General features: G+C 42.3%; 2 protein-coding genes across 11 annotated transcripts in view; one reads left to right on the forward strand and one right to left on the reverse strand.

The window, feature by feature from the left end:
- Positions 1–21,614, forward strand: part of LOC143270260 (dual E2 ubiquitin-conjugating enzyme/E3 ubiquitin-protein ligase BIRC6-like) — a 310,541-nt gene that overhangs the window by 161,200 nt on the left and 127,727 nt on the right. For all 9 annotated transcript variants that reach the window (XR_013047387.1, XR_013047388.1, XR_013047390.1 and 6 more), the window contains exon 2: positions 14,564–14,646. The gene's annotated coding sequence lies outside the window, so the exon portion shown is untranslated. The remainder of the gene's footprint in view (positions 1–14,563; positions 14,647–21,614) is intronic.
- LOC143270259 (putative Polycomb group protein ASXL2) overlaps positions 1–21,614 on the reverse strand; it is a 316,750-nt gene that overhangs the window by 118,123 nt on the left and 177,013 nt on the right. The window lies entirely within an intron of this gene.

Consider the following 21,614-nt stretch of genomic DNA (forward strand, 5'->3'; position numbering starts at 1 on the left):
TTAGATAGAAGGATTTATAGCGGAGAATCTTGCGGAGATAAACAGATAGAAAATAAAGGATAGCCTCGAGAGGGCCTGGAACCTATTCCAACGGGCCCCCGACTGTCTCTGGTCCAGGGTTTTTATAGAGACGCCAAGGGGTGGAGCAAAAGACCTCCTCCCCCAGCACAGCCAAGTGCAGGCCATCTCAGACACCTGCACTCAGGCCCGTGGTCCTGATCATCCTCTATTCGGACCTGCTGGGTAAAGCCACGAGGAACCCCAGAACGGGCTCCCACACTAAGGATGTTGAGCATTTCTTTAAATGTCTTTCAGCCATTTGAGATTCTTCTTTTGAGAATTCTGTTTAGCTCTTTAGCCCATTTTTTAATTGGACTGTTCAGTATTTTGATGTCTAGTTTCTTGAGTTCTTTATATACTTTGGAGATCAGTGCTCTGTCAGATGTGGGGTTGGTGAGGGTCTTTTCCCATTCTGTAGGCTGTAGTTTTGTCTTATTGACTGTGTCTTTTGCCCTACAAAAGCGTCTCAGTTTCAAAACATCTCATTTATTAATTGTTGTTCCCAGTGTCTGTGCTACTGGTGTTATATTTAGGAAGTGGCCTCCTGTGCCAATGCGTTCAAGAGTACTTCCTACTTTCTCTTCTATCAAGTTCAGTGTAACTGGATGTATGTTGAGGTCTTTGATCCACTTGGACTTGAGTTTTGTGCATGGTGACAGATATGGATCTCTTTGTAATCTTTTACATATTGACAACCAGTCATGCCAGCACCATCTGTTGAAGATACTTTCTTTTTTCCATTGTATAGTTTTGGCTCCTTTGTCAAAAATCAGGTGTTCATATGTGCGTGGATTAATGTCAAGGTCTTCAATTCAATTCCATTGGTCCGTATAGAACAAAATATTCTTAACCACTGTGTTCTCTCTCCAGTTCCTATATCCTGGTCTGTCTGTCTTTTTAAAGACATCTACCTCCCTACCTCCCTAGTGTTGGGATTTCCTTCATGTCAATTTCTGAGTGTTTTTATATATAAAGGTAATTTGTTATATTACAGATCTATTTTCCTGTTTTTTGTTTTGAATGAATTTGTGGAGATTTTTCTTTTCTGTACAGATTTTTTGTGTGTGTTTGGTGTGTATTATAAAAAGAAAGTCAGATGATATCTGACCTTCATTTGGGGTTTGTGCGCAGAGGACAGCTTTTGTGAGTTGGTTCTCTCCTCCTGAGGGTTTTGGAAAAGATCAGACTGAGGTCAGGCTTATTTGGCAAAGGCATTTACCTACACTGACCCATCTTATTGGCCCCTGTCCTGGGCATGTACTCAAGTGTGCACCCTCATACATAAGTACTTCAAGATTTACTTTTATTTGTGTGTGTCTGTATGAGTGTGTATCATGTGTGTGCAGGTGCCCACAGAGGACCTCTTGGAACTGGAGTTAGAGGTGGTTGTGAGCCATCTGACCTAGGTGTTGGGAACTGAACTGTGGTTCCTCTGCATGAGCAGGAAGTGCTCTTAACTGCTGAGCCATCTCTCTATCTAGCCCTGCACATCTACACATATATATTTAATGTTAATGGAATTAAATTGATCAGTCTTTAACTTTTCTTCTTTCTAGGTTTTGGGAATCCTATGAAATATTTTTCAAACCATTAAGAGATTATAAATTGTGGGCTGGCGATGTAGCTCTGTCCGAAGATTGCTTGCCTAACAAGAATGAATTGGTTCTATCCCCAGCACTGCATGGTTTCATGGCATGAACTGAGTTGTTGGTATAATCTTGTATGGGCTTAAGAGGTGGAGATAGGAGAATCAAGGGGTCAGAGTTATTCTCTGCTTCATAATGAATTTGAGGCATCTGGGCTTGAGATCCTTGGGAGAGGGTTTTTGGGGAGGGGGAAGGAGTGAGAAATGGGGATATTAAGTGATTTTATTCATTTAGATTTTGAGATAGGATCTCATGTAGATTAGGCTGCCTCGAACTGGCTGTATGTTTGAGGATGACCTTGAACTCCTGATCCTCCTGAGTGCTGCTGGGATTTCAGGTGGGCACCACCACGACAGGTTTATGTGGTACCTGGACTCATGCAGTGCTAGGAATGAAATCCAGGGCTTCCTGTATGCCAGGCAGGCAATGTGCCAGACGAGCCACATCCTCAGGCCTCCATCTGGAGTCTAACTCACTGATGTTTGAATTATGCAGTAGCTGGTTTATTGATACTCAATTTCAAATAACACTGTTCCTGTGGGCGCTGTTAGTACTTTCTGCTCCCTTTCTTCCTTCTTCGCTTTTGATTTGGTTTTGAGATAGGGTCTTTTTTGTAATCCTGCTGGGCCTGGCATTTGCCATGCATCCCAGCTTGGTCTCCAAACCAACAGTCAGTGTGAGCCACCAGCTTGACTCCAGTGAAATACATGAGCATGCTATGAAGTTTTCCCTACTGTGTATTTTGTGTCTTTATGTAAAAAGCAATGGGTAAAATAGAGAAATAATTTTTATCCTAGAAGGTGTGGGTTAACACCGGAGAGGCTGAGGCCGATTTGCCAGGAGCTTGGAGTCCACATGGGTTAGATAGTAAGTTTTAGGCCGTACTGGACTGTGTTGTGAGACCTTGTCTCAAAAAAACAAGCAAGAGAAGCCCAGCAGCCATGCTATGGTCTCTGTGTGAAAGAGGACAGGTGGCAAGCGGCCTTACGAGTTGAGCGAGTGTCAGCTGAGGTCCAGCAAAGACGACAGGGAAGGACCTTGGAGTGAGGACCGCACAGCTCAGCCGAGTTCATACTCTGCAGTGACACTTGGTTTTCACAGCGTGGTCTGATTCTAAGAGGGCCACTTCATCTGCTTGGAACCATAACACATAGAAATTGTGAGATAAATGTATATTCCTTTAACAAAAATTTGATAATACAATGTATAGTCATGAATAAGAATAAATATGTTGAGCCGGGCGTTGGTGGCGCACGCCTTTAATCCCAGCACTCGGGAGGCAGAGCCAGGCGGATCTCTGTGAGTTCGAGGCCAGCCTGGGCTACCAAGTGAGCTCCAGGAAAGGCACAAAGCTACACAGAGAAACCCTGTCTCGAAAAACCAAAAAAAAAAAAAAAAAAAAGAATAAATATGTTGTTGAAGCTGTGTAGTGGTAAGTTAATAAAATTTGAGTGTTCAAGGCCTCAGTGTTTAAAAATGGTGAGTAAAGACTGGAGCAATTTGGCCCAATGGCTAAGAACATGGAATGCTCCCCCTGCCCTCCAGACAGGGTTTCTCTGCGTAGCTTTGGAGCCTGTTCTGGAACTTGCTTTGTAGACCTGGCTGGCCTTGAACTCACAGAGATCCGCCTGCCTCTGCCTCCTGAGTACACCTCCGGGCAAGAACATGGAATGCTCTTGCGGAGGACCCATATTTGATCCCCAGTACCCATGGCTAGCATTTACAACCACCTGTAACTTGCGCTTCAGGGGGATCCAACTCCCTGAGTCCACAGACACCTGCATTCACGTGTATAGACACAACACATGTCCCCATACAAAAGTGAAAATCTTAAAGATGATGGATAGAAAATTTACAGATCATTGTAAAATGAGGCACAAGGTGAGGAGAAGGAAGACTGAAAAATGTCCGATATATTGCTAATTCAACTTTGAGTATTGTGAAGTACTGGAAGAGAAAGGCTGCAAGGGTGGAAGGTTGAAAAAAATCGACGTGACGTGTTTTTCTTCTGGGAATAGTAGCTTTTTATGCAGGAGCTAGCATGTCTGTCTGAGGTGGTTGGGCCGTGTGTGGGGTTTGTTAGAGAGGTTGGAAAGTCAAGTGTGCCTGGCTGGGTGTTTCCTCCCTTGGCCTTCCTTCACACGGTTGTCATTTTACGTTTCTTCTCCCCACATGTATTACACATGGAGTTCTCCAGCTGGACCTTGTTCTCAAATTCTGTTGGTCTCCTGAAGTGTAAGGAGCTTTAGTGTGCTTCTTTCACACAAAAGTTATACCATTTCTTTATTATTATTCGTTTTTGCTCATTTGGTGAGGTAGAGTCTTGCACTATAGCCTTAACTGGCCTGGAACTTGCTATGTAGGCCAGGCTGGCCCTGAGTGCTGGGATCTTAGTTCTTAGTCCTCATGCCTGGCTTACTTATCTTTAATGGTTTTTATTAGTCCACATTAAGTTATACATAATAATGAATTCCATTACAACATTTTCATCCATGTCCATGAATTTTTATCATTTTATCCACCATTATCCTGCCTTGTCTCCTCCTCCTGCTGATGCCCTTCCTCTTCCCTCCTTTCCCTTGTACTTTCTTTGCTGATAACAGTTTGGTGGCCCAGTGAGTTTTCATTTGGGTTGCTTACAGGTGCATGGAGGAGGGGTTATTGACGGGATTGTGGGCACTTCCCAGTGTAGCCACTGAAGAAAATGCCCCTTCCTCCTCCTCTGGCAGCCATTAACAGCCAAGATTTCCAGGAAGGGGGTGGCTCATGGGGCCACTCTCCACTTCTTTGGCTCTTTGAGATAGGGTCTCTCACTGTGAGAGCTAGTCCAGGCTGACCTCAAATTCCTGTTGATCTTTCTGCCTCCACCTCCTAGCCTTGCCTCATGGCCTCCGCTATTATCGTAGGTGTGAGCCACCACACCTTCTTTCTAAGTTGTCTCATTTTGTGTTTGTCGTCACCCCACATTGCTCTAGAGAAGAGAGTATACCTACCTTTTAGAATCATTGTTTTACTTATCACCATATAGTTCCCTTACTAACCTGTATATATTGCCATTGTCTTATGATACTACAAATTAGAAAGCCCATGAAAGATTATAATTTTGCATATAACTATGGAATGAATTTTTATATATATACACACACACACACACACACACACACACACACACACACACACACACACATATATATATATAAACACAAAAAAGACTATATAGTTTTTCCATGCAGAGTTTCTCTGTGTAATAGCCTTGGCTGTCCTGGAATTCTCTTGGTGGTCCAGGCTGGCTTCGAACTCACAGAGATCCCCTATCTGCCTTCTAAGTGCTGGGATTAAAGGTGTGAGCCACCATACCTGGCATGGAAAATAATTTTGAAAGTTCAGGAGAAAGCCTATTATACTTACCATATATTTGCTCTTTATTATTTTTTTTAATTTATTATTTTATGTGTATGGATGTTTTGCCTGTATGTATATTTGTATACTGTGTGCATGTCTGGTGCCCTTGGAGGTCAGAAGAGGGCATTGAATTCCCTGGAACTGAGGTTAAAAATGGTTGTGAGCTGCTATGTGGGTGCTAGGAATTGAACCAGAGTCTTCTGGAAGAGCAGCCAGTGAGTGCTCTTAACCTCTGAACCATCTCTTCAGCTCCCAACTCTTCATATTGTTTTTATATTATATTTTTTTTGAGATAGAGTCTCATGTAGCCCACACTGGCCTGGAATTCCCTATGGAGTCAAGAATGACCTTGAACTTCTGATCCTTCCACTTCTGCTGGAGTACGTCACTGAGTCCGACTTGTTCTTTCATTATTTATTGTTCAGATTCTGATAGTATTTCTCTTCTGCCTTGAAAACTTTTAGCTGTCTTTTAGAACATGGTCTCCTAGCAACAGACTCCTAGTTTCTTTTTTGTGGGAGAGATCCCTGATACCACCTCCAGGTTTAGTAATTCTGTAAGACAACACACGGGGCTGGGCTTTTAGTCAGACTAATCACTGTCATTTATTATGGCGTAGAATTCAGTCACAACTGGGTGCAGTAGAAGCAGGACATGGTGCATGGGCCTGTGACCTCAAAACTTGGGGGATATGGAGGCAGGATTTGGATTGAGACTTTGTTTCAAGGAGAAAACAACAACAAGGCTGGGAAGATGATTCACTTGGTCAAGTGTACACAAGCAGGAGGACCTGAGTTTGGATCCTCAGCACCCACGTAAAAAGCCAGGTATGGTATGTATGCTTGTAATCCTAGGACTGGGGAAGGAAGACAGGCAGACCCCTGGAATCCACTGGCCAGCAATGAGCCCCAGGCCTAAGTGAGAGAATGTCTCAAAAAGGAAGTCCAGTGGAGGGCTGCTAAGGGTAATGTACTTGAGGTTGACCTTTGGCATCCACCCACAGGTACACATGTGTGAATGTGTATTTACATACAAAACATTCAAATTGAAGTGGGTAGATAGATGGAAATATGCTTGAGGTGAAATTTGGAGGAAGGTTTCAAGTGGTTTCTGAGTAGGATCACAACTTAGTGCCTCCAGGAGTGAATTATGACAAGGAATAAAAGTAAAACGTCTGTCACGAAACAGTGCCAGGGAGTTTTGTTTTTTTTTTTTTTTTTTTTTTTTTTTTATTGAGAACAGGTCAGCATATATCACAATTCTGAATTTCTAGAAGGAAAGCAGATGTTCACATAAATCACATGGTTTGTACAGGAAAATTTCTCTCCAAGTCCAAGTTCTCATATACCAGTCAATGGCCAGTTGTTGGAGGCAGGACAAAATAAGGACAGTAGTTACAGGCTTGCTCTGTTCTTTTCCTTTTCTGCACATATTCTCTGTAAGAGTGACTTTAGCTGCGTGGTGGTGGCTCACACCTTTAATCCCAGCACTTGGGAGGCAGAGGCAGGAGAATCTCTGATTTCAAGGCCAGCCTGGGCTACAGAGTGCCAGGACAGGCTCCAAAAGCTACACAGAGAAACTCTGTCTTGAAAAAAACAAACAACAACAAAATAAAACTTTGTTTTTTGCCGGGCGGTGGTGGCGCACGCCTTTAATCCCAGCACTCGGGAGGCAGAGCCAGGTGGATCTCTGTGAGTTCGAGGCCAGCCTGGACTACCAAGTGAGTCCCACGAAAGGCGCAAAGCTACACAGAGAAACCCTGTCTCGAAAAACCAGAAAAAAAAAAAAAAAAAAAAAACTTTGTTTTTAAATTTTTTTTTGGCTTTTTAAGATTGTTTCGCTGTGTAGTTCTGGCTGTCCTAGAGCTCTTTCTGTAGACCAGGCTGGCTTTGAACTCCAGAGATACACCTGCCTCTGCCTCCTGAGTGCTGGGATTAATTGTGTATACCACCACTGCCTGGCCAAGAACAACTTAGTCTTGTAAAATTGTTAAGTGTGTGTGTGCCTGTGCTTGCAGAGGTCCGAGTTAAATTGTATTCCCCTGGAGCTAGAGTCATAGATAGGTATTTGTGGGCTGCCTGACGTGGGTGCTGGAAAAGGAACCTCCTCCAGAAGAACATTTTGTGCTTCTAACCACTGAGGCATTTATCCAGCTCCTGAGAATAACTTTATTTTACTTTCATTCCAGAAGGGTGTTTTGTTTTGGATAGGGTCTAACCCAGCTGGTTCTTCTTGCCTTAGCCTCTGGAGTTCTGCTATTCCAACAGGGGCCACCGTTCCTAGTTGAGTGTTCTTGCTGAGTATAGATTTTAAGGTTGGTAGTCCATTTCTATGGGTACTGAAAGGTCGACCTTTGTTTCCAGTGAGACACATACAGCTGTGTAGTTTTCAAATCATTTTTCTAAATATGTTACATAGTTTTTAATGGTGAATAAGGTTTTTTGTAAAACATAATTTAGTATTTTTTAATATGTTTGTGTAAGTGTGTTAGAACTTGAGTTACAGACAGTGGTGAGCTGCCATGTGGGTGCTGGGAATTGAACCCAGGTCCTCTGGAAGAGCAGTCAGTGCTCTTAACTGCTGAGCCATCTCTCCAGCCCCTGGAAAAGGTTTTTATGAACATGTTTGCACAGTTCTTTGTCTCAGTATATGCTTTTAGTTATTTTTTATTAGGAATAAATTGCTAGGCCATAGTTTTAGCTTTTTATTGTTGCTATTTTTTTTTTTTTTTGAAATTAGAACAGGCTGTCTTTAAATTCACTATATAACCTAGGGTGACCTGGGTTCAATCCCAGCACCTACATGGCAGCTCACAATCGTATGAAACTCCAGTTCCAGGGGATCCAACACCCTCACAGACATACACACAGGCAAAACACCAATCAATACACATAACATTTGGACTCTTGATCTTCTCTAGCCTCTTGTGCTGAGATTGTATATGTACATTACCACACCCAGGGTTTTGAGTTTTGGAGTTCTGTTCCAAGGCTAATATTACTTTTTTTTTTTTTTTTTTGCTTAAAAGATAAGAGCACTTTGATGTTCAATTATGATTAAATATTACCATGCATAATGAGAGAACTTTACACTATAAACAAATGTATTTCCATCTGAATTTTTCTTATAAAATTCTAATTGTTTTTGTGTTTCTAATTGTGTTTGATTTATTAACATTTCTTCCTTTTATTAGTTTCCCTCTAAATATTAAGGGGGTATGTTTTGCTTGCTTTTGACACAGTCTTGCCATATAGCACAGGTTGTCCTGGAATTCAAGACCCTTCTGCCTCAGCATACAATTCTGAGCTCTTTCTTCTATTGCTTTCTTTGAATAAGTATTTTCTCATTGATTTTTCTCAGACAACTTTGTGTGTGATAATGTTTTCCTGTTTACTCCCGGCTTTTCTTCAGATTATGTTAATGAATGCATGCATGTTACTTCACATAGTACCAGCCTTATCACTTTTATGTCATGTATGACTCAATAAAGGTAGAATCCATGAAAGGGAATATTACATAAAGCAGACAGCTCTAGGTTAAAATAAAAACTTGTACAGAATAGGAAATACGGAGGGGACAAACAAGGAGAAAACCTTTAATCATCCCGCTCAGTGCCAGTGTTGTTGATAGTATAACTTACCTTCTTGAATTTAATTGTCTCCTCCCCCCCCTCCTCCTCCTCCTCCTCCTCCTCCTCCTGGAGTAACCTTGTCTGTTTGTGGCGTCATTACTATGTAACAGTCACTGACCTTGAAGAAATAATACTGGCTACTTGGAAGGAATAAGTGCTTCTTAACTTTGGGTGAAATCCAGCACAATTCACTAGACATAGGAAGAGTATGGCTTGAGTAGAGAGGACTGATATTAGAATGTCGGCATAATGGAGTTTAGAAACTTGTTAGAGTTCCTTCCCCTTGGTTCTTTGTGCAAGAGTCCCCTCACTATTTAGTTCTGTTTCCTCCCTCCCTCCCTCCCTCCCTCCCTCCCTCCCTTCCTTCTTCTTTCTTTTCTTTTTTTGAGACAGGGTTTCTCAGTATAACCCTGGCTGTCCTGGAGTTCACTCTGTAGAGCAGACTGGCCTAGAACTCACAGAGATCGCCCTACCTTTGACTCTGGAGTGCTGGGGTGAAAGGCGTGCACCACCATCTCCTAGCTAGTTGTGTTTGCAGTTTGAAGTGCCTGTGTTCCTTTCTCTCTCCTTCTGTTCCTCCTTCAGCGGGATGACTTTCCTGTGTAAAGTTCAGTTTCTAAGCTGTCACAGTGTTCGTATATAGTGAGTTTGGTAGGTGGGAAAGTAGCATCTTGACTTCATTTGGTTCCTCGGTTTCAAATATCAGGTAGTAGAAGTTTGGAGGATGAAGCAAATGTCAAAACTGTACCCGCTTCTCATGAGGGAATCAAAATTTGGAATGGCTAGGCTCTCCTTTTGTCTTGGTGTGGAAATTCATTTCTGTCATTGGCAAAAGTAGTTGGTTGACTCCCATTCCCTGTTTGATTTGATGTTCTAGGAAGAATTCAGTGTTAGTTGTTGACCTGGATGCCAGTTCACTGCTAAGTCTGCTGAATCTGATGCCTTTTCCTGATTAAATGGAGTCTGAGTTCTCACAGCTAGTTAAAGCAATTTTGTTGTTGAAAAACAGAATGTTTCTATTAACCTTGCAGATTAGACATTGTTGACCACTATAACTGCAGAAGCATTTTGGCCCTTTTTTAAAAATGTTTTTTTTTTTTTTTTCCGAGGCAGGGTTTCTCTGTGTAGCTTTGCGCCTTTCCTGGAACTCACTTGGTAGCCCAGGCTGGCCTCGAACTCACAGAGATCCGCCTGCCTCTGCCTCCCGAGTGCTGGGATTAAAGGCGTGCTCCACCACCGCCCGGCCTAAAAATGTTATTTTTATGTGTTTGAGTGTTTTTCCTGCACACTTGGTGCTGTTAAGGCCAGAAGAGGGTGTGGGATTCTTTGAAACTGAAGTTACAGAGGTTGTGAACCTTCATATTGGTTCTAGGAATTGAACCTGGATCATTTGGAAGATAATCCATTGTTCTTTACTGCTGAAATTTCTCCAGCCTGGCTCCCCCCCACCCTTTTTTTTTTAATTTTTAAAATTTTTTTTGGTCAAGATAAGGATTTTTCTCTGTGTAGCCCTGGCTGTCCTGGAGCAAACTCTGTAGACCAGGTTATCTTCGAACACAGAGGTCCACACGACACTACCTCCAAGTGCTGGAATTAAAATCCTGTGCTACCACGCCTGACTCAGATTTGACTTTTCTTTTTTTTTTTAATTTATTTCAGATTTGACTTTTTTTTTTTCCTCCTGTCCCATTAGCCACCTAGTTGGTTTGATAGTCATCTTGTGTATCTTGTGTAGCACAGACTTCCGAAACCTTAATCTGCTTGTGTTCTGGTTGATCTCTGTGACTACAAAGTATTAGTTATCCTGTTTAAGGCTTTTTGGTCAGTAAATAACTCTTCACTTGATCTTAGCCAAAAGGCCGAGAAGTGATAGTGAATAATTCTTATGCCAGACATTAAGAGATTATTATGTTATTAACATTTTAAATGTAAAATTAAATGATCCACGTTACACAAAATTCAGACTCTTCATTCATCTTTTCACTTCTTGAATGAACTTACTAGAGACTGATAATTTAAATCCTGCTTTTTGTTTTGTTTTGCTTTGCTTTGTTTTGTTTGAGACAGGGTCTTACTATATAGCCCTGGCCCACTTGGAATTTGCTATGTAGACTAGGCTGGCATGGAACTCAAAGGGATCCGGTGCCTGCCTCTGCATCTCTGGCTCCTGGGTGCTGAAAAAATAAAGTCCTGCACCACTATTTCTGGCTGAGGAATAGTCTTAGTAAGTCCTTTAGGAACCTTGTCCATTGCCCTTGAGTTCTTTGTCTCTTTTTTAAAAAATTATTTATTTATATTTTATGTGCATTGTTGTTTTGCCTGCTTGTATGTCTGTGTGAGGGTGTTGGGTCCTCTGGAACTAGGATACAAACAGTTGTTTGTGGCTGTGTGGCGTCTGGGAATTGATCCCGAGTCCTCTGGAAGAGCAGTAAGTCGGTGCTCTTAACAGCTGAGCCATCTCTCCAACTGTGCCCTTGAGTTCTTTATACTATTAATTTTTTAAAGATTTATTTATATATGTATCTTATGTATATGAGTGCTCCATTTGCATGATGGAGAGGGCATCAGACAGAAGAGGGCATCAGCTCCGGTTACAGATGGTTGAGAGCCACCATGTGGGTGCTGGGAGTTGAACTCAGGACCTCTGGAAGAGCAGACAGTGCCCTTAACCACTGAGCCATCTCTCCAGCCCTATACTGTTGATTTCTAATTTTTTTTTCATGTTTGATCATATTGTCATAAGAGTAGTTTGTTTAAATTGTGTTTTGTAGTTTGAACAGTTCCAGTAGAATTTTTTGTTTGTTTTTTTTTTTTTGTGAGACAGACACTGCCCTCCTGTGGTCAGAATAAGGTAGCTGTTTTGGAAAACTGCTAGCCTACATCTTGAGCTTGTGGTAAAAGAATATAATATGGTATGCCTTCCTTGGATCCTTCCCACCTTAAAGAGTTTTCCTCACTTTTCCTTAGTAAATCTACACTTGCTGTACTTTTAAAAAAATTGTAACAGTTTTGTATTTTTGCTCAGAAGTGTTTTGATTCTCAGGTTTTTCTAGTGTATGTATATATTTTTCTCATTCTTTATATTTTCTTAGGGAGATTCAGATAATTAAATATAAGCCAGGCTGTGGTGGTGCACTTCTTTAATCCTGGCATCAGAAGGCTGAATTTAAGGCAAGTCTGGTCTACAAAGCGAGTTCCAGGACTGTTACATGTAGAAATTCTGTCTTGAACTTCCTTTCCAAAAAAAAAAAAAAAAAAGATAATTAAATATAAACAAAAATGGTTATCGAAAGGAGAAACTGTCCTTTTTTATTATTAGTATTTATGTGTGAGGTCATGTGCACACAGCTCAGAAAGCAACTTGAAACGCAAGAGGCACTTCTTTCTCTTCCTCTCTCATGTGGCTCTGGGGGATTGAACTCAGGGTAAATGCTCTCACTTGCTGATCCATCTCACCGTCCCAGGTCCTGTTTCTGTTTTGTTTTGTTGCCCAGCTGTCGTGGAACTCATTATGTAGCCTAGACTGACAACAGTTTGTTGCAGTATTCCTGTCTCTCCTAAGTGCTGTAATTACAGGCACGATCCATTTGGAGGGGGAGACACCCTCTCCATGTGTAGTCTAGGCTGGCTTCTAACTGGTACTGCTGTCTCTCCCTTGACAGCACTGGAATTAGAGTCACATACCATTCTGTCCAGCTTAACCAAAGGACTGTTGCGTGTAAACACAAGTGTTTCACTCATGATAGTTTACTCTTGGTTTTTCTTGCAGTATAGTGCAGTTTCTGAACAGAGGAGTGAGTTTTGGAATTTATGATTATTTTCTGTTTGTTTTTTTAATTAGTAGAAATTAATATACCATTAGTTATTTATAGTGAAAACTAAAGAAAAAAACAGAAGGCTAATAGCTCAAGGAAAGCATGCTCTTTTGTTTACTTCACCTGAGTAATGAGGGTGACATTTTTGATAAAGCTAACATCAGAAATAGGATGTGGCAAAGATTATTGACGAGCAGGGCACTGACTCCTGCTTCAGCGTGCTGAGTGCCGGGGCTAACGGCCTGCACCACTGTTTCCTGAAGCATAGTTGTGCGTGTCTGATCTTAACAGTTGCCATTTGGGGTCTGTTGTGTGTAGTTTGTCTTTTGTGAGTTCCGCTGAGTGATTGTAGATTATGTATCTGACATTCTGATGCTGTTAGGATCCCACAGCCCTGAGCGGCTGGCATGTGTCTCATTGGGTACAGTGCTGAATAACATATAAGAGGCCCTGGAGTCCATCTCTAGCAAAAACCAGGTGGATGTGGAGTGTCTGAGCATGGGGAAGGGCAGATAGGGGGATCAAAAAGAAGTTCAAGAGCATTCTTGGCTCTATGTGGGGAGTTATGGGCAGCCTGGGCTAGAGAATCTGTCCTCAAATCAAACTAAAACAACATCAAATGCTTGTTTAAATCCTATGAGAATTTTTTTTATGTTTTTTTCTGTGTGTGTGTGTGTGTGTGTGTGTGTGTGTGTGTGTGTGTGTGTGTGTTCTCGAGACAGGGTTTCTCTGCGAAACAGTCCTGGCTATCCTAGAACTCACTCTGTAGACCAGGCTGGCCTTGAACTCACACAGATCAGAGATCCACCTGCCTCTGCCTCCCAAGTGCTGGGATTAAAGATGTGTACCACCACAGCCCGGCCAGAAATTATTTTTTTGTTTGTTTTTGAGAAAAAAGTTGTATCCTGGCTGTCTTTGAACTCACAGAACTGCCTACCACTACCTCCAGTTCTGGGATTAAAGGAATGTCCTACCATGCCTGACATTGGCTTTAACTCCCAAGTTTCTACCAATCTCCTGTGTATTAAATTTCAAAACATCATAATTTTTAGAACTTTGGCAGCTATTCACATCTATTTTGTATTTATGTTTGCTAGTGGTTAGTTTCCAAGTGTGGTATTGGTTTATAGCTGCTGCCATGTTGCCTGGGCAGGTATAGAGAGGGAAAGGACCATGACATACCCAAAGCCTAAAAACAAATTAGGAGAATTCTCTACCTCTGACATTAGGAAGGGCTCCCTTTACTGTGCTTCAGATCAAAAATGACAGATTGTCTTGGAACATTTTCTGTCTGTATCAGTGTGCTCTTGGGTTTCAGGTTGCTGTTGAGTCCAGGACAGGAGGTTGTAGAGAAATCAAAACCAGGAAATTCACTCCTGACTATACTGTGTTTTTTCTAATTGTGGTTTAGCTTTATCTGCTCCCATTTTCAGAGTCTTCAAATAGTGATTCCATTCATTCTGTCCCGATTTTTAGTTAAATTTAATGGGAAAGACAGAACAAACTAAGCTTACTGTTCGTGTTGTATCCAAAACATAGTTGTTGTTGTTGTATTTTTAATTTTTATTTAAAGGAAGCATGGATTTAGCTGGGCATGGTGATGTATGCCTTTAATCCCAGCACTCTTGGAAAGCAGAGGCAGAAATCCACCTGCCTCTGCCTCCTGAGTTCTGGGATTAAAGGTCTGTGCCACTACACCCTACTAAAGTAGATAATCTAAAGGTGTGTGCAGTGGTAGACCACAGGTAGGGATGTGGTATGGGAATGGAGACTAAGAGTAATCAATTCCATATTCATTAATAGGATTAATTAAAGTGTTAATTTTAACCTTTTTGATCCATTTCTGCTTCATAATTTGACTTACTGTTTGTGATTAACAGAAAATATCTGGGTGAAGTCTCTAGATATGTATGTTATAGATCTAATTATTGACATAGTTATAATAATAATAGACAATTATAAGAATGAGAACTTAAAATAAGAATTCATTGTTATTCCTTGCTTCTCAGGTCTTAGAAAAATACCCCAATACACCTATGAGTCATAAAGAAATTCTTCAAGTTATCCAGAGAGAAGGACTAAAGGAAATCAGGTGAGTTATTAAAAGTATTACTAGTAATAATTATGTTTAGAGTATCTAATAAAATTTAGTATGTTTTGGTATTCTTTGTCTTAAACCTTCATTGGTTAGTATAATGTACTTTATGAACTTCTAGTTCATTTTTCTCTCAGTCCTTGGATTTTTTTTAAGTCATAGCATTTATAAAATCAAAAGTAAGTAAAGTAAATTCTTCATGAAAAAGTAAGTAGCTGATTTTCAAAGCCTATGCACCTTGATTCTTAGGAAGGCCTGGAGTCATCTTTAAGCTGTCATCTATCACTTTGTGCTTGGTAATTGGACAAAAATTATTACACAGCAGCTTCAAAAGTAGGCAGTGTAAGAAGAAATAAGATTTCTTAAAAAGAATGAAATGGAAAAGGTCTTTGTGTGTCAAGAGAAAGTCTTTGCTGGGCATCATCACACATGCCTGTAGTCCAAGATGCTTGAGAGAAGCTAAGGCTGGAAGATCACTCGAGCCTATGAGTTCTAGACCAGCTTGGACAGCATAGCAAGAGCCTCTCCCCCAAATAAATAGATAAACAAACAAATACACAAATAGGGCTGCCAAAATGTCTCAAGGAGGTAAAGCTCTTGCCAGTTCGGTGACCTGAGTTCAGTCTCCAGAGCTCACTGTGGAAGAAAGGAGGTGATTTCTGGAGGTTGTCTTTTGGTCTCCACATGCATTCTGTTTCACACATGCACAGACACACACACGCACACACACACACACACACACACACACCCAGACACACACATTTAAAAATGAATTTTTAATCTTCAAATGTAGTAGATATGTAAATAGGGTCAAAGATAATCGTCGATTTCTAAGAGTCTTGTTATGTTAGCTTATAATAGTCTTATTTGCATAATTAAGACTGTCATTAAGAAATGTTAAAATTATGCCAAATTCATTGTGTATATTGAGACAAATTTGGCCATCTACATTGGAGATATTTCATTAAGATAAGAAATTTGAATAAAAAAAATGTTAGGTAGGCTGGGGCGCATTTCTCAGTTTTCAGGAAATAGAGACAAGTGCCAGGCCAGCTTCAGCTACTTATTGAATACCAAGATGGTAGGGCTACCCAGCAAACTCTGTGTATTAGTTACTTTGTTGCTGTGATAAAGCATTATGACCAAGGCAACTTATAAAAGAAAGCTTTCAGTTGGGTTTACAGTCAGAGAGGGTGCTAGAACAGTAATTGAGAGCTTACCTCTTGGATTCACAAGCATGAGACAGAGTGAGCTAGACTGGGAATTAGATGGGTTTTGAGACCTCAAAGTACACGCCCAGTGATACTCCTCCAAGAAGGCCACACCTCCTAATCCTTCCTAAAACACTTCCAACAGTTGGGGACCAAGCATTTAAATATATGAATCTATGGGGACCATTTTCTTTAAACTACCACACCCTGTTTCACAACATTAAACCAAAATAAGGATACAAAGTTTGTGCTTTTTTTGTTTGTTTGTTTGTTTGTTTGTTTTGTTTTGTTTTTTGAGACAGGGTTTCTTTATGTAGTCTTTCCTGGCTGTCCTAGATCTCACTCTGTAGACCAGGCTTGCCTTGAAAGCAGAGATCCATCTGCCTCTGCCTCTGCCTCCTGAGAGTACTGGGATTAAAGGTCTGTGCCACCATGGCCTGGCTAATGGTGGTTCTTAATTGTGGGCAGGGGATCACTCTGGTGTGCGAGGAGCTATTTTTGAAGATAATACTGGATGAGAAGAGGAACACACTGTATCATTTAATAGGCAGGTAATAGGAACACCACATACCTTACATGGACAGTTCCTCACATTGAAGAGTTGCCAGTGATGCGTCTTTGAGAAACACTGAATTGTGCTAAAAAATTTAAAAATAGACTGCAATTTCTTTTTATAAGTAGCTATTGTATGATCTAATTTTTTTTTTGAAAATTTGATTCTTTTGGAGTTTCACATCATGCACCCCAGTTCCACTTACCTCCCACCCTCCCAAATCCTCCCCTCAGCTCTGCAGTGTTCCCCCCCACCCAAGAAAATTTTAAAAATCAAAACAAAGCAAGCGAGCAAACAAGAACAAGACAAACAAAAACCTCTTCACTTCTCTTTCTTTCCCACCTCTTCAGCACCTCTTCATTCATCTGGGTGGCATCGAGGGCCTCTGTGTTATACAGTACACCCTTTTGTCCTGCCTGCTTTACTAGCAAATGTTGATTGCAGTGAATCTGGGGTCTGGTTCAAGGCCTCTGGTTTCTGGTACATCATCATCACTCACCAGAACTCCTCTGGGATATCCAGTGGCTGCCCTGAGTCATTGAGCCCCTGTGGGTATTGTCCCACAGGATCAGTCCCTTCACAAGCTCCAGCAGGTCCTGGATGGGGTAGATGTTAGGGTGGGCCAACCCAAGGCCCTGCTGTGAGCAGATGGTAACTGAGCTAGTCAGTCCAGGCCATTGGGGCCATCCACCTCAGGTGAGAGGGTGGAATCAGCTCCCCTACGCCCATGCCCTCAGGGTTGTTTCACTCTCACTTGTGGTGAGCGGTGGGGCCATCTCTCCCATGAGGGTTGAGGCCAGCTTTCTTGCTGCAATGTCCATCGAGAGGCAAGGCCAGCTTTCTCTGAGCTAGCAAAGGGTGGAGCTGGCTCAGCATGGCCCTCTGATTTCATCTTGCAGGGTTACTTTGGACCCCTGAGGTGATGTGGGTCACAGACATCAACACAGACCCCAGCTGCAGCTTGACCACAGACCCAGACATGGTCCTTGGCAGCAGCTGGGTCTAGATGTCACAATTTCCCCAGGTAGCAGTGCAGGCCACTCAAATTGGCCCGAGCCCCAGTGGTTTAGTGTGGCCCTCGGACACCAACATGACCTTCGCCCTCGAGTGTCTGCACGGCCTTCTATGGTAACAGGAGCCTTTGAAATCAACACAGACCCTGGCTGCAGTAGGGGCACAGACTCAGACATGGCCCTCAGCTGTAACTCTGGCCCAGACATCACCATGGCATTGGCCAGCAGTGCAGGCTGCTCAGATCTGCATGGCCCTAGGACACCGACCTGGGCTCAGATGGATATCTGACCCTGGGCATCCTCATGGCCCTCAGTGACAACAGGCCACATATGTCAATCCAGACCCCGGCCGCTCTAGGGCCACAGACTCAGACTTGGCCCTTGGGAGTAGCCTGGGCCTGGATGACACCATGGCCCCAAGTAGCAGCACAGGCCACCTAGATCTGTATGCCCCCAGACTCCAACAAGTCCATCGGCTGTGGTTGAGATCCCAGGCCTCTGTATAGGCCCTAGCGGCATTCTTGGTCATAGACTTCAACACAGACCCCAGCTACAGCTCCACCAGGGACCCAAATTGTCTCAGGCTGCAGCTCGGTCTGTCGACATCCTGAGTCCAGGTGGAAGCACTGGCAACTCAGATCAGGATGGCTCTGGCAGCATCATGGCCCCAGACACCAACAAGGCCACAGGTTGTGGCCCAGACCCCAGGCTCCATGTGACCTCTGGTGGCAACATGGACCACAGACTTCAACACAGACCTCAGCTGCAGTAGGACCACAGACCCAGACATGGTCATTGGGCAGCATTCTGGGTCTAATTGTCACCAGGGACCCTGGTAGCTGCATAGGCCAACCCAATTGGCATGGCCCTGGGTGGCAGCCCAGATCACTGGAATCAGTATGGTCCTCAATGGCAACAGGAGGTATGAATATCAACATAGACCTTGGCTGCAGTAGGGCTGGGGACCCAGACATGGCTCCCAGCTGTAGCCCTGGCCCAGATGTTACCATGGCACTGGGTAATAGTATGTGCTACTCAGGTCTGTGTGGGCTCGACTGCAGCATGGCCTTTGGGTACCAACATGGTTCCGGTGACTGAAAAGGCTTCAGGCAACCACACACACACACACACACACACACACACACACACACACACACAGCCTTCGGTTGCAACAGGAGCCACAAATGTTGGCCCAGACAGCACCATGGCCCCATGTGGCAATCAGGCCTCCAACATCAGCCTACTCTTCACTATCTTCATTTCTTCCTTTCTGCCTCTTTCCACAGCACATGGACCACTCTGCTTCTCTTTCTCTGCCATTTCTCCACCACATATTTGCTCATCATTATGGCACTCACCTGCCCGGCACCTGACTAACCCCCACTTGAGCAGAACTGCAAAAGGGGGCCGTGGATGTCTTCCCACCAGCCAGGGCCTTGAGTGTTCCTTAGATTTCAACTTTAATTTTCTTTAATGTGATACTTCAGATTTGCTTATTTTTGTGGTGTTGGGGGTTGAATATAAGGCATCATTGGATTCCATGTAAGTGAGAGATGTACCTCTGAGTCATGTACCCAACCCTTGAGATATTTTCAATTGGTTCTTTTCTAGAGCAAGAATATCCCCTCTGTGTGAGGGGCATGGTAAAGAGACCACTGAAATGGCTTCTTCATTAGGGAGAAGGTTTTTATTGTGAATAAGAGAAGTTATCCAGAGGCACCTGGAAGAGTCCAGAGCAGTGAGAGAAAGAAGTAGACTGGTCACAGGCAGGGCTGTCTTCAGGAGAAGTGAGAGAGCATGGAGTGGAAACACAGGCCTGTTGTAAGGAGGACAGGAAGCTGGGGGAAGGGAGGAGGGCCAGGAGGCTAATGTGGACTTTGAATTGTGTAACAGCTATTTGTGATGCTGAGGAAGCCTGGAGGCCAGCATGGGCTTCCATATGTAGATAGCTGCCACAGGCATATATATGTCTGTCAGTAGAGAGCAATCAGTGTCTCTTCTGTAGTCGAGCTTGAGCTCATTTCTGGACATGTGGACTGTTGGAGACCCAGCTGCCCTTCCCTTTTGAGCTAGTGCTGTTGTGAATGTCTGTATCCCAGCTTCTTGGGAGGTTGAGGCTGGAGTATTGTACATTTCAGTCTGGCTAGAGTAACCTAGTAAGACCTCATCTCAGAAAGAAACAACCAAAAATCAGAATGGGGCCAGTGAGATAGTTCAGCAGTTAAGGTGCCTGCTGCCAAGCCTGACATCCCAGTTTGATCCTTGGAACCCACATGGTGGAAGGAGAGAATCAGCCTCCTGCACATTGTACCCTGGCCTCTGTGTGTGTGCCTATCATGTGCAGGTAAACCCACCCACACAAACTTGAAAAACAAACAGCAGCAGAAAAAGAAGCTTTGATTGTGGTCACATATCAGTAGGTTGAAAATTAGTTTATTTCATTGATATGAAAAGTTATAAATGAGCATACCTCATTTTGATGTATTATCTTTCTGAAAAATTTGTGTGTAAACATTTATAAATTAACACACTAAAAGGCCATTTATGCCGGACAGTGGTGACTCAAGCCTTTAATTCCAGCACTTAAGGCAGAGGCAGGCAGATCTCTGTGAGTTTGAGGCCAGCCTGGTCTACAAAGCGAGTTTCAGGACAGCCAAGGCTATACAAAGGAACCCTGTCTCAAAATCAAAAACAAAAACAAAAGCTGTTTATTTTTATTTTTTTAAAGCACTTCGAGACCTTTCAATGCCTGTTTAGAAGTGTAAAGCACAGTATTTAAAGTACAGGGGAGACAGAACCCGCCTTAGTTTCCTTGTAATAATCTGTGACTGTTGGTTGTGTTCTATTTGAATTCTGAGTATACATTAGTGTGCATTGCTTCTAGAGTCACAGTTTGTCTGTCTTATCTGTTAAAGCGGTGCTGGCAAGTCAGTCCAGCAGCCCTCATATGCTAGCATCCTCCTAGAGTGGAAAAATACTTGCACTTGAGCAGATTCTTCCTGAATTTATCTTACCCATGAATTTGCTGTTTTCTGACCTAGACCATTCATTAGAGTCCATATAGTAGGTAGTTTGGATGTGGCATCAATTTGAATCTTATATTTATAGGTCAATATGATAGATTGTGAGGCTAATGAATGGTTGTGGTCAACTTCCTAGTTTCTAGATTAGTTTTTTTTTTTTTCTTCCTTTTTCACCTTTGGAAGAAGTTTAGTAGGAGTATTTAAAAATCATTGGCTTTTCATGGAAAGTAACCTGAAAGAGGTACAGTACTATATACATAGTAATTGGCAATTGTGAGGATAAGCAGATGGCTTGGATGTGTATTCCTTCCCACAGAAACTTATCTAATAGTTATAATACAGTGATGTCTCTGATGAGCTGTACAATTAGAGGTCATCGGTTGCATTCTCTCCTATAACCTTTCCCTGTCACATTATTTTAGTTACAGAATAGACACACAGTTACAGAACTGCCACAAAAGACAGTTGGAAAGGATAATGTGTTTTATGTCTCATTTTTTACAAATGAATGAAGGCTCATAGAGATCTTGAGAGTTGACAAGAGTCACACAACTAGCTCTGGGGTTTTTAGTCTATCATACTGTCTTTATTTTTCTTTCTGATTAATATATTCTATCATTTATATTAAACTTACACTGTATGCTACATATAATAGCATTAGATTTGTGGTTGTTGATTATTACCCTTTGCTTTCTGTTTTTTTTTATAGTGGTCTCAAAGTTTATTTTTTACTTTATACCAAAGTCATAGGCACTTTTAGGGTTGATATCATAAAAATCTCAAAACTATCTATCCTCCACCTCTTATAAACAAAAAAAATACATAACAGAGGTAATAAAGAATTCATAGTTATTACTTTATGGCAGAAATCATTATCTCAGCAGAGGAGATCTTTTTTGACTACTTACCAAGCTAAGTTGCCCCAAAGTGATTTCATTAGAAAGACCCTAGTTTAAGAATGAAGAACATGCCGGGCGGTGGTGGTGCACGCCTTTAATCCCAGCACTTGGGAGGCAGAGCCAGGAGGATCTTTATGAGTTCAAGGCCAGCCTGGTCTACAGAGCGAGATCCAGGAAAGGTGCAAAGCTACACAGAGAAACCCTGTCTTGAAAAACAAAACAAAACAAAAAAAAAGAATGAAGAACATGGGCTGGAGAGATGGCTC

This window comes from Peromyscus maniculatus, chromosome 22 (genome assembly GCF_049852395.1).
Source record: "Peromyscus maniculatus bairdii isolate BWxNUB_F1_BW_parent chromosome 22, HU_Pman_BW_mat_3.1, whole genome shotgun sequence".
Classification (NCBI taxonomy): domain Eukaryota; kingdom Metazoa; phylum Chordata; class Mammalia; order Rodentia; family Cricetidae; genus Peromyscus; species Peromyscus maniculatus.